Raw genomic sequence first — 12,509 nt, 5'->3', positions numbered from 1 at the left:
TTATGTTCTTTTCAGTATCTTCCCAAATACAATGAGATCATCCAAATAAACTAACACTTTTAAGTAGTTCATAATTCTAAATACTTTCCCCATAAATGCTGAAAAATATCAGGGACCCTAGAAATCCCTGGGGAATATGGTATTTAATTGGTATAATCCTCCTGTTGGGCAGATGAGAACCATCTCTTCTTTATCTTTTTCTGCAACTGAAATCTTAGAAAAATTTACAATATTAAGAATAACAGGGGTGGTGGTGTAGCTAAGTGATACAGTAGATAGAGTAATGACTCTGGAGTCAGAAGGGCCTGAGTTCAAATCCAACCTCAGGCACTTAATAATTGCCTGACTGTATGATCTTGGGCAGGTCACTTAACCCAATTATCTTGCAAAAACTAAAAAAAAAAAGAATAGCTACTTAGAAAACTAGAACTAGTTCAAGAACTCTTAACCTGGGGTGCACAAACCACTAATGGGGTCTGTGGATAGATTTCAAGGGGTCTATGAATTTGAATAGAAAAAAAGTGTTATCCTAATTTTTCACCACCTTTCATTTTCTTTGTATTCCTATGTATTTTATTTTGGACATTTATTCTGAATGTCAAAGAAGTCTGTGATACCCCCAAAAGGGTACCCTTATCTAGAGCATTTTAAACTAGAGATGTGGTTTAATAGTTTTGGTATTGAGAATCTGATAATCTACACATATCCTGGCTTTCTCAGTCTTATCCTTTCCTATCACTATAGATGAAACATAGTCTGGTGTGGAGCTAATTTTTTGCTGATAACATTATCCAGCAGTTCCTTCAGGGAGTTCCTAAGGTTCTCCATCTCTGATAGTGGAATTTTCACATATTGTTTTGAAAATGTTGGAAATTGTGGAAATGGATTCTATCCCTTAGACACATCTTATAGTCTATTCCTTCAATAAAAATATTGTGTTATTTCCTACTCAGATAAACCTTTGATTTCCTGGATGCAATCTCAAAAGTCCAACCTCTCTGGTTCTACCAGGTAAATGAAGGATGAATTAATTTGTTTATACTCTAAAGAAGCACTTACCTCCATTCACCTTAAGCTTCTGCAAGAGAAGCACAGGTTGTTAGATTAAGTTTTCATATGCAGAGTGCCTGCTTGTTGCCAACAGCACCTTGCTAGTGTTTTGAATAGATCAGAATGGTAACTAATCAATGCTAGATCCCCAGAGTTGTTTGCTGGGATAATTCATACCGGTGGAATGGTGTCAACTTTTTTTTCTTTTTAATTTTAAATGCATGTTATTTAAAATTTTTTATTTATTTTTAAGTATTTAGGTTATTCTTCTTACTCATACAACTTAATTTAAACTCCTGTGTAGGCTTTAGAGTTACATGTTTCAGGACAGTGAGATATAATATGGGCAGCCTGGGTGGCACAGTGGATAGCAGACTGACCCTGGAGTCAGGAGGACTTGAGTCTAAATCTGGCTTCTGACATTTATTAGCAATGTGACCCTGACTTTAATGCTATTGGCCTCAATTTCCTCATCCGTTAAATGAACTGGACAAGGAAATGACAAACCACTCCAGTTTCTTTGCCAATAAAACCTCAAATGGGTTCACAAAGAGTTGAACATAACTGAAACAATTCAACAACTTTAGGTGTTTTTCATAAATTGACTGGGATATTATTGCCATTTGGGATCCCATTTTCCCAGCACAAGAGAATACTCCAGAAGTTAATTCTCACTGTTAGAACTACATGGATGCTGGAAAGCTTTTTGAGGCAGAGGTGAATTTTTTTTTTTTTAACATAACACCCACCCCTAGATTCTGTGCCATTTTCTAGTACTTGCCCAGTGCACTGCAGTTTGGCTCTTTGAATAAAAGGAACACTACTTGGTCTTTTTGCATATGCTTTTTGGGTGCCATTACCAAGACAACAGGACCTGACCTCTGGTTCTTAACTGACTCGTCCCTCTGTATTATAGCCCAGCTACCAGCAGCATCTATAATAGTTCTTTCAGATTGGGTTCTTTTTTTCTTTGCCCTTAGTAACCCATACTGGACTGTTCTATTTGACTGAACTTGCACACACTCCACATTTGAGTACTATGACTTTAGGTTGTTTCATCTTCAAGGTACAATTGATATAATCCACGAAAGGTACATTTTATTACAGTACACTCTGTCCTGACCTCCCTGACTTTCCCAACCAGTTCTAAGTAGCAAGGGGGATGTTCCTGGAGCTACGTGACCCATTGGAAAGAGAGAGTTGAGTTTGGACTCAGGAAGCCCCAAATTCAAATTCAATCTTAGATACTTGCTACCTGTGGGATCTTAGGTGAGTCACAACTTTTATTTGCCTTTGTTTTTCAACAATAAAATTGAAATGGTAACAGCAACTATCTCTCAGTTTTGTGAGAATCAAATGAGTAAAATTCATAAAACACCTGACTCATAATAGGTACTGTATGAATTCAGTGATGATGATGCCGCCTTACATGTATCTGTTTTGATCTTCGGTTTCCTGCCCCCCCCCCCGCATAGCTCCATAACTACTGCATCTTTGATTATTTCTCCTTACAATAATTCTAGAACAAAGTTAGAGAGCTTCTCTTCTCCTTGACATTCATAAGGATATCCTCAATGCTGTCAATGTTACAAAACTGGTTATTCCACTGCAAACTTTTGAGAAGTAACCTTGGGATGTTACATTTTCAGTGTACAAATTGAAACCCCCTGTTAGAAACAACTTAACTTTTCTTCCCCTGAAATTTAATCTTTCTTTTTCAGTGCCAAGAACCAAACTATAGAGCTGGGAGCTGAATTTTTCATTTTAATGAAAAAAAAAAAACAGAAGTAGCCTAAAGTCATTCTATGTCCTGACAGAGTAGGTCATTTGATCATCAAGAAAATTACCTTATTTACAACAGACACACTATTTGAGACAGAGACAGAGACAGAGACAGAGACAGAGACAGAGACAGAGAGATGGACAACCAAAAATAGAAACAATTGAGACAGATTGACAGAGCCAGATAAACAGAAACTGACAGAAACAGCAGACAGACAAATAAACAGTGTACTCACTAGGGGGAAAAGGTCACTCAGAGTACTCTAGTTTTTACCTATAATCTAATGCTATCCCTATAGAAATTGGAAAAGAGAATTATCTCCTCCTTCATGATGAGATAGTTCCTTTTCCCCCTTTGTTAGATCCATATTCTGGAGTCACCTGGAAATTCATTTCAATCAAATTCTTATGACCCTAAGCTCTCCACCCTATGAGAGCAATAAGTCATGTTTTAGAAGAGGGTGGGGGAAAGTTCCAGGGGGAACCATTTGTCTGTATTCTCTCTCTTTCTTTTTTTTTTTTAAGGTTTTTGCAAGGCAAATGGGGTTAAGTGGCTTGCCCAAGGCCACACAGCTAGGTAATTATTAAGTGTTTGAGACTGGATTTGAACCCAGGTACTCCTGACTCCAGGGCCTGTGCTTTATCCACTGTACCACCTGGCCGCCTCTTGTATTCTCTTTCAAAGACATACTTTATAGTTTTCAATTTTATTTAATAAATAGTTCATTTAATACACATCTGAATGAAAATGTGTAATCTTATTGAATCATGAAAGGGATTGGGAAGGAAATAAGAATCCCAGGCATATTAGATGAGCAATTTTGATAAATTATGAATAAATTATTGGAAATATTCATATTTATATCCTAAATTAATTGACTATAGACTATCCTAGATGAAACAAGATAGAACCTGTGCTTTTGAAGGCATTAAAAGTGCATTCACCCATGCAGAGAGATTGAATGGGAACTGGGGAAGGGAGAATCTTGAGCGCCATCTGGTGGCAGCCAGAGATTTCACATAGCTGCTCTCGTGGTCCTAACATACCCCTTTCCCACCCCAGCCCCTAAAGAGACAGGTGTTTTACCTGCTTTTTATCCCCTTACTTTTCTGTCACTAGAATCAATGTAGAGCATTGATTTCTGCTTTTCCTATGAGGAGAATTATCCTGGTATAAATATTGATAATAAAGGCAAGTTGGCTGAAGCACTCATAATCTCCTATATTTCCCTGCTTTAGTCCCTTATCTGCAGCAAGAATCAGTCTAGGTATCAAAGTCTTACTCTTTGGGTAGGAGGATATGCACCATTAGAAAAAAAATCCAGGTTTGCCTGGAGGGTACCCTTTTGCCAAACTGATTGGCAACTTGTCCTAAAGGCTGAACCAGTGACTCTATTGCCATTGCTGGCTGAAGAAGATAGAGCTTCACTTTCTAGCAGTCATCTATTTTAAGACAACTGACTTTTAAAAGTTTTTTGTTATTCTGAACTTGACAAACATCAACAAACATGAACATTTCCACAAAGAACAGAAAAAGAGAATCGTATGTTAAGCTTTGAATCTATTGCATTTACCATTTTCAAAAAATGATTGAAAAAATATTTAGTATGCAAAGTACTATGGGTACATACAGAAAGGTAAAATATTCCCAACTATCTCACTATACTAAGCCAATTCTTTTGAGATAGTCCTTTGGCATAAGGGAGTATCACCTAGAAGTTTGTGGGGATCCCCTCTTGACCCTTGCTTTCTACTCCTGGTCTCAATGTCATACTATAGATGACACTATCGATTTGACTATTAATAATTTGTCCTTGTCTAGGTATTCAGTTTATATTTAAGAAAAGAACTATGAACCCCTTGGGGAAATAATACCTTAGTGAGTTTGGGTGCTGAGAATAATGTGTTAAACAGTGGGAATAAGTTCAGTGCAAAGCTTTATTGCAAACAATGGAAAGAGGAAGTGAAGGAGAGAGGAAAAGGGGACCTAATATATAACTCAGGCATATATACTAATAGAGTGCAATATGTAATTCACAAAATGGAGTACATAGACATGAGACCATTCAGCAGGAAGGTAGTACTCCAACAGGGGGGAGAGCTCTTACTGGGAAGGGAGAGGGATGCTCTAGCAGGAAGGGTGCTCCATTAGGGAGATATGCTCCTACTGAAGAAGAGAATGTATTCCAAAGTCCCCTTCTGAAGGTGCTGTTCTTATACTCTGATTTTGTGCCCCCCCCAAAGCTGGTCAAGTACCTGGGAATAGGACAAAATATTATTCTTTGAGGGAAGAGATCACAAAAAAGATAAAAAATCCTACATATACAAAAATACTTATAGCAGCTCTTTTTGTAGTGGCAAAGAACTGGAAATTGAGGGAATGGCCATCAGTTGGGATAGTCATTGAACAAACTGTTGTATATGAATATGATGGAATACCTTGAAAGTCAGATACTCAGAATAGCCCAGAAAGACTTGTGTGATGCTGGGTGAAGTGAGCAGAACCAGAAGAACATTATACACACTAACAGCAACATTGGGTGATGATCAAGTATAATGAACTTGTTCATTTCAACAGCACAATAATAAAAGACAATTCTAAAAGATATGTTATGGAAAATACCATTCATATCCAGAAAAGGAACTGTGCAGTTTAAATGTAGACCAAAGCTTAATATCTTCAATTTTTTAAAGTTGTCTTAGGCAATTTTTTTCTCTCTAATGTTTTTTTTCCATTTAGATTTGATTCTTTGTTCACAACATGACTAAAATGGATCTATGTTTAGCACATGTATAGTCTATATGAGATTGCTTTCTGTCAAGGGAAGGGAGAGGGAAGGGAGGAAGGGAGAGGGAAGGGAGGAAGGGAGAAAAATTTTAAATTCAAAACCCTGCAAAAAATAATTATTGAAAACTACCATTGCATGCAGTTGGAAAAACAAATAAAATGTTAAAAATATTATTGTTATCAGGGAGGAAAACATTCTGTGATAGATAAAATATTACTTGGGGATATAGCTATACTAACCTTTGAAAAAATATTATTATCAGTATTTTTCCATGAATATGTGTTACAAACTTATAATCTCCCTTAAGTAGAGACTGTCATGATGGTCTCAAAACTATCAGGCCTAATCTTATAACAAGTGTTTTCATGCTTAGATTCTATAAACTACAATCACCCCCTAATATGAAGCTTGTCCTATTTAGGCATATATATGTGTGTATATATATATATATATATATATATATATATATATATATATATATATATATATATATGGAAGAGAGAGACAACACATAGAGGAGGTTTTTATCTACAAATCAAATGGGAAAATCTAGTGTTCTTTAGGATATAGATAGTAATAAAACCATATTTGTTTCTGAGTTGTTTAATAGGCTGAAAGCAGGGCAGTGGTTAGGGGAGCGTGGTGCTGTTAATGACTTTGTGCTATGCTTGATGGAAGGTGTTCCTTCTCTACAAGGGTTGTTCCCATTTGTTGATGGTTTCTGGGGTTATGCTGGAAGCTAGGCTGGTGGATTGGGGGTGCTGTTATCCTTGGGCCTTTTGGGCTCAAAGTCCTGTGTTTTCTGTACCAGGATCTGGGAAAGGTGATAGTGGAGGTAGTTTGATCTACTGGCACATACAATCTCTCATATCTCCCTTTTGTTGCTGTTTATTTTATTTTCAGTTGAATCTGAGTCTTCCTGACTCCATTTGGAGTTTTCCTGGCAAAGATACTGGACTGGCTTGCCCTTTCCTTCTTCAGCTCATTTTACAGATGTGGAAACCGAGGTAAATAGGGTTAAATGATTTGTCCAGATCACACAGTTAGTAAGTGTCTGAGGCCAGATTTGAACTCAGGAAGATGACTCCAGACCCAATACTCTATCTATTGTGCCTTCCTATATCTCCCATCTCTCTCTAGGCTGCCTTGATGCCTCTGTGATACTCTTTCCTACATCAATAATCCATCAGTTCTTTGGAAAGAGGTGGAAATCATACTTCATCATTACTTTTCTGGAATTGTGATTGATCATTGCTTGGATCAGTTGTCTTAAATCTTTTAAAGTTATCTTCTTTACGTTGTTGCAGAGAACTTTATACTATGCATAAAGTGTTCAGCTCATTTCTTTCCTCATCAGTTCATACAAGTTTTCCTAGCTTTCTTTGAATCTATCCCTTTATTCATCTATTATGGAGCAATCACATTCTATTCCATTCATATATACCATAATTTTTTGGTCATTGTTCCACTAATGGATATCTCCTTAATTTTCAGATCCTCACTATAACAAAAAGTGTTATGAATATTTTTGTACATAGGTATCCCTTTTCTCTTTTTTGATCTCTTTTTAGCATATGTCTACTAGTTGTATTTCTGGATCAAAGGTTAATACACAATTTTAGTGACTTTTTTGTACATAGTTCCAAATTACTTTCTAAAATGACTGGACAATTCAGAGATCCATCAATGGTGCATTACTATAGTTGTCTTCCCCTATCTCCTCAAAAACTTCCATCTTCCTTCTTTACCCCCCACATCTTTGTCATTGTGATGAGTTTGAGAGGAATCACAGTCATTTTAATTTTCATTTCTCTTATTAGGAATTTGAACCATTTGCAAAATGTGACAACTTATAGCTTGCTTTTCTTCTTTTGAGTATTGTCTGTTCATTTTCTTTGATCATTTATCTGTTTAACAGGGGCTTATATATTTGTTCTTAAATATTTGATTTGATTCTCTACACATCATGGATATCAGAACTTAATCAGAGGAACTTGATGCAAATATTTTTCCCAGTTAACTATTTCCCTTCTAATTTTAGTTGCAATGATTTTGTTTGTGCAAAAGCTTTTCAATTTATGTAATCAAAATTACCTAGGCTATCTGCTGGATTCTTTTTTTTTTTGATCGAGAACTCATTTTCTATCTATAGTTGTGAAAGGTATATTCTTCTCTACTTTTTCTAATTTGTTTATGATGTGACATATATTTAGATCATGAATTCCTTTTGAGTTTATTATGATATATATGCCATATTAAATGTTTATCTAAATCTAATTTTTGCCAGACTACTTTCTGATTTTCTCAGTCATTTTTATCTAATGGTGATTTTTACACTAATAACTGAGGTATTTGGGTTTATTGATCAGGATATTACTTTATCAATTTGCTTTTGGATCTTTTGTGCTTAATCTTCCACTGACCTTCCTTTCTTCCTCCCTTCCTTCTTTCCTTCCTCCCTCCCTCCCTTTCTCCTTCCCTCGCTTCTTCCCTTCCTTCCTCCCTCCTTCCCTCCTTTCCTTCCTTCCCTCTATCTTTAATATAATTCTTTAAGGTTTGACAAATTTAATATAATTCTTTAAGGTTTGCTTCTTTGTGAGGCAAATATGAATCTCAGAGATTCTGAATGATTTGTGTCATGGTCACAAATGCAAATGTCGGAGGTAGGATTAGAGCTAGGATCTCCTGATTTCAAGCTCAACTTGCTGTATATTACATATATAGTAATATATGCTGTATATTACATATAATACTTAAAAACTTTATATAAATGTTAGCTATCATCATCATCCATCATCACATTATTATTATTCAAGAACATCTGGTGTTTTATAATTTGAGAATCGAGACCTAGACTTACCCAAAGTCACACCTGTGGCAGAGTTGGGATTCAAAACAGTCCTCTGATTTCAAATTCAGCACTCTTTCCACAACTCTAGCCTATCTCAGAAAAAGGAAGCCAGTCCAGTGAAAAGAGTTTTGGTCACTTCAGGGTTCCCCAGGAAATTATCATCCTGACTTTTCTTCAGAGTTTGGGACAAATATGCTTCTGATATAGGCTGCCCTAGGGGCCTATGCTGGTCCGCAGGACCTTAAACCCCAACTAATATCCTCCCCAATCCCCAACCATGTTCTGCATCTGTGAGCTTCTAGTTCCAGGGCATCAGTTTCCAGTGTAGGCCTAGGTAGAATCTCTCTGGGCCTAATAGGAAATGCACTCAGGTGCTATTGTCTGAGTTATTGTTACAATCCTCTATAAGCAGATGTATTTACTTTGGCACCTCAACTGGATGTTCCATACCAATTTGCCCCATGGCAGTAGAACTTTAAGCTAATCAACTACTCTAAAACAAAGCAGGGCAGAGGTGAGAGTGGTAGGAGAAAGCCCTCCCTTGTTTCAGAAAAACAAAGGCTGGAATTACATGGAATTGAAGGTGTTCCTTCTCTACAAGGGTTGTTCCCATTTATTGGTGGTTTCTGGGGCTATGCTGGAAGCTAGGCTGGTGGATTGGGGGTGCTGTTATTGTTGGGCTTTTTGGGCTCAAAGTCCTGAGCAGGCATGGAATAACTAAAACTGAGAATCACAGTTCAAATGAATGTGTACATGGTAGATGTAAGTATTTGAATTTATCCTGTATATCACAGGTTGAAGAGATGTTCCCATGTGTAACAAGGTTAAATGATTAGGTAACTGGATTGACCAACCTTAAGTGTATATCACCCTGCAATCCTATAACTGATTAATTTTCTTATTTATACTTGCTCTCTCATACTTTCAAGAAATTCAGTAGTGCTCACGGATAATTTATTTCTCATTAATTAACTTGTAATCTCATTCCCATGAAATAATTAGTTGAGGCCCCACACCAATTTATTAAATATTAGTTATTTAGAATTGGAGAAAAATCCTTGTCCATTAGTAAACACTCTTATTTTTCTATGGTTAAATAAAAATTGAAATAACTATGTATAATTTATTTATAATCAAAGTAAGACAGACATATATAATTATTTACAACATTTGACTACATAGCCAGAGCCACCTTAAACTCTCAGTATAATGGAAATGACTTTTCTTCACTTGTCTGGAATCTGCCTTACACTACTCAGTCCATTCTAGATAATAATGAAAATCTCTTAAGAATCTTTTTAATATTCCCTAAGAGTTAAAATCAGTCTCTTAGGAAATATGCTAGATTAACTCTTTTTCTTTGTTGTCTTTTCAGTAATGAAAGGAAATCATCTTTCCAGAGTTCACTGTACTTGCCAGTTCCTTACAGTCTTTTCACAAAATTCCCTTTATAAGATTTACATAAATATATACATATAAATAAATTAGAACACACACATATACACTCATATATTATGTATGTATGTGTATGTATATAATATATATATATATATATATATATATATATAATTGACCCTATATATATAATTTATGATGATTCTGACAAGGAAGAAATTTTATATCACTTTTGCCTTATCTGTGTTTTTTCAAAAATTCCTCATAGAACTGTATAGATACAGATAAATTAAACACAATCTCCCTGACTCTATAGGGATACATTTCATAGCAAGACAGGTTTAAATGGCAGCACAAGTTACTTTTCTCAATTACATTTGATTCTTTTAAGTTACAATGTTTTCTTTCTTTCTTTCTTTCTTTCTTTCTTTCTTTTTTAGGTTTTTTTGCAAGGCAAATGGAGTTAAGTGGCTTGCCCAAGGCCACACAGCTAGGTAATTATTAAGTGTCTGAGACTGGATTTGAACCCAGGTACTCCTGTCCCCAAGGCCAGTGCTTTATCCACTACGCCACCTAGCCGCCCCTCAATGTCTTCTTTCTGTGTGAGATGCATTCAAAATTAGGGATACACATGATATCTCTACTATTTGAATGTAAACTGCTTTAGAGAATTATTTAATTGCTTTTAGAGAATTTAATTGCTTTTATATTCCCAGTGCCTGGCATAGAGTAGCCAATTAATAAATACTTGTTGACTCCTTGATCTAGTTTCCTGAAGCCTTGAAACCAGTCAAGGCTTGCACCTGGTTCATTCTATCCTGCCTTTGATAATTCCTCTTCCCTTCCCTTCCCTTCCCTTCCCTTCCCTTCCCTTCCCTTCCCTTCCCTTCCCTTCCCTTCCCCTTCCCTTCCCCTTCCCTTCCCCTTCCCTTCCCCTTCCCTTCCCCTTCCCTTCCCCTTCCCTTCCCCTTCCCTTCCCCTTCCCTTCCCCTTCCCTTCCCCTTCCCTTCCCCTTCCCTTCCCCTTCCCTTCCCCTTCCCTTCCCCTTCCCCTTCCCTTCCCCTTCCCTTCCCCTTCCCTTTCATTTCTCTCGCTCTTGCTCTCTCACTTTCTCACTCTCTCGCTCTCTTTCTATCTCTCTCTTCCTTTTGTTCTTTCTCTCCCTCCCTCCCTTCCTTCCTTCCTTCCTTCCTTCCTTTCCTTTCCTGCCTTCCCGCCTTCCTGCCTCCACATTGAAAGCATTGCCACCTCTTAGGGGACCACATTCCTTGCCTAATCCTTCTTTAAGCTTCATGGACTTGCAGATTTCACATGGTTTTTTCCCTGCCCTTTTTTTGACTTCCAGAGGTTCTATATCATTCAAAAATCCATTCAAAATATCCATAGCTTCTCTTACTAAAGGATATTTAAATCCTCTTTTAGTCTCTTAAGCAATATCTTTATCACTTTATCAATTAATCAATATCAATATTGTTCCTAATCCAACATAGTTTTGAGTTGGCAAAACTCTTAACATTGGTGAACAACAAGAGAACCATTCAAAGCAGTTCCATTATGGATATGGTCATAGATTATTGACAGTGAGAATATCTTCAAATAACTAAGAATCCTACCTTTAATTGCAGATTTTTTTTTAGGAGGAGGTAGTTTTTTGTCTTCCATCACAGAAACGGCATCCAAGCAGCCCCATTTTGCACCTCTATTTTCAGAAGCAAAGCCTGCTTTCCATATCTGCTGTGGAGAACCAATTCATACTGATTTAGTTGCTTTAAAGGTTTGGTAGCTTCCAACTTTTAGATTCCTTTGAAATTTCCAAGTTTTAAGAATAATAGAGAAAGTCTGCAAGGGTAATGATTAGAATTCCAGTCAGTGACCTTATGACTAAGAATAATTGGTTATACTTTCCAAATGACCACTTTGATTAGAATGAATCCTGTCAGCAAGTCATGTTCAGAGAAATGATTCTCCCATGTTTTATTGGAGCTACTGTAAAAACCAATTGTTTCTTCTTAGATAAACCTATGTATTAATAAGTAGTTCCCCTAGGATATTGCTTAAAGTCTTCCTATTTCTTTTCAGAGATGAAAAGTTTATGAATACCAGATCCAAAGGTTTGTTGGTGCTTATGTTTTCCTGGTTAGCAGTAAGAGACAGAAGCATCTTCCTTTGGACATATTGGACTCAAGTCTTATACTTTTTATGTATATATCTTTTGCCATCTTGATGCAATAAAATAACTGCTCTATTAGCTGCAGAGTTCTATCTAAGTATCCATTTTCTTCTTGCAATATTTTCATGACTATGGGACAGTTGCCTTTGGGTAGTAGCAAAGTACTGCATTTATGTAGTTTTGTTGGATTGGTTATGATCCAATTCAGCATGTACAGCTTCAATTTTTTGCTCTGTCATGTAAGTGTAAGATACTGCCCCTTTTGAATATGGATATTTTGTTTCTTGAAATGGGTAGTAAAAAGGAACATTACTATTAGCTTAGGGAAAAAAATAGCATCTTAGATAAAATGTTGAGGAGAGAGACAGACTGTTCTGAGGACCTGAGAGAGAACTGTCCTCTCAGCTATTGAGTAAAAGTTGAATATGTCCAGATTTTCATCTATGGGATACAAGAAGAGCACTTTGGGGAG

At 36.5% G+C, this 12,509-nt stretch overlaps 1 protein-coding gene across 1 annotated transcript in view; it reads right to left on the bottom strand.

Moving 5' to 3' along the window:
* Window positions 1–12,176, bottom strand: part of JPH4 (junctophilin 4) — a 61,301-nt gene extending 49,125 nt beyond the window's left edge. The window contains exon 1 of the mRNA XM_074234832.1: window positions 11,481–12,176. The gene's annotated coding sequence lies outside the window, so the exon portion shown is untranslated. The remainder of the gene's footprint in view (window positions 1–11,480) is intronic.
* Between the last annotated feature and the right edge of the window lie 333 nt (window positions 12,177–12,509).

The sequence above is a fragment of the Macrotis lagotis genome, chromosome 4, assembly GCF_037893015.1.
Source record: "Macrotis lagotis isolate mMagLag1 chromosome 4, bilby.v1.9.chrom.fasta, whole genome shotgun sequence".
NCBI classification, from domain to species: domain Eukaryota; kingdom Metazoa; phylum Chordata; class Mammalia; order Peramelemorphia; family Peramelidae; genus Macrotis; species Macrotis lagotis.
The sequence above is the reverse complement of the archived record's forward strand: the minus strand, read 5'-3'. Positions and strand labels throughout refer to the sequence as shown.